Genomic DNA, 1,538 nt, shown 5'->3' on the forward strand with positions numbered 1-1,538 from the left:
GCTAAAATGTATTTGGCCCGGCCAATAAAGCTTATTTGAAATTTGAGAGAGAAGAGAGAGAGCGAGAAGAGTGAGGGAGAGAAAGAGGAGAAGGAGAGAGAAAAGAGAGAGGGATAGAGAAGAGAGAGAAGAGTGAGGGAGAGAGAGAGAGAGAGAGGAGAAGAGAGAGGGAGAGAGAGGAGGAGGGAGAGGGAGAGGAGAAGAGAGTCTCGGAGTCTCGGTGGAATTCGGAAGTTTTTCTAGTTATTATGATTTCTGGTGATTGTCCTGTCATGTGATATATATCATAGTTTCTCGTGCATGTTGTACAGTACATTTTGCTCTGATATGTGATCTGTGACATGTGATCTGTGACATGTGATATGTGATCTGTGACATGTGATCTGTGATCTGTGACATGTGATCTGTGACATGTGATCTGTGACATGTGATCTGTGACATGTGATATGTGATCTGTGACGTGATCTGTGACATGTGATCTGTGACATGTGATCTGTGACATGTGATCTGTGACATGTGACATGTGATCTGTGACATGTGATCTGTGACATGTGATCTGTGACATGTGATCTGTGACATATGATCTGTGATCTGTGACATGTGATCTGTGACATGTGACATGTGATCTGTGACATGTGATCTGTGACATGTGATCTGTGACATATGATCTGTGATCTGTGACATGTGATCTGTGACATGTGACATGTGATCTGTGACATGTGATCTGTGACATGTGACATGTGACGTTCCTCATCCAGGCTCCTCCATGGGAAGTTTCGGATCCAATGTTCCGGATTTGTATTCTGATGAGGGGATGAGCCCCCGGAGGGAGCGGACTGGCGGCAGGTACCGTGTATTGGAGGACCCCGATCACTATTCTTATCAATAGGATAATCAATAATTCCTACATTGTGCCCCCCTCCCCCACTATCTATATCAAACCCCCCCCCAACCTCCTTCATGTCAGTGTGGTGTTCCCAGCTCCGCCCATCTCTTCCCTCCAATATAATGAGACCACGCTCCTTCATAGCAGTACAGAAAATGCAGCTGGTGGGGTGAGACTCCCTTTGGCTTTGTCATATCATCTTGGGGTACGTCGGTTAACGTGGAACCCCCCAAAAAAATGTCCAAAACTTTATTCTGTATTTACATAAATCGTTGTCGCCATCTCCTGATTGATGACTGATCGCATTCCTTATCAGCTGATTGACCAATCACTGAGGAGAGGACAGAGAGTTCCCGCCCCTTTCCCTCCCCCATGCTGCCTCCTTCATATATATATATTCTTTATAAATGGTTTCTATTGATAAGATGGGAAATAAAAGTGACAAATAAAAATGACTTATTGGCTCTTTTATTGATTTGTGTGGAAGTTTTGGGCTGCGGTCGCCGGCCGCTATGACATCACCGATCATTGTGCAGCGACGGATTCCTGGCATCGCTCTGACGTAATAGGAAGGCCGGGTCACACGGTGAGACAATGTAGACATCACTCTTTGCAGAGTAACCAGCTGTGGAAAATCTTCTATATCAGAGAG

The sequence above is a fragment of the Nanorana parkeri genome, unplaced genomic scaffold (assembly GCF_000935625.1).
Source record: "Nanorana parkeri isolate BGI_ZX_2015 unplaced genomic scaffold, ASM93562v1 scaffold2213, whole genome shotgun sequence".
Lineage (NCBI taxonomy): Eukaryota > Metazoa > Chordata > Amphibia > Anura > Dicroglossidae > Nanorana > Nanorana parkeri.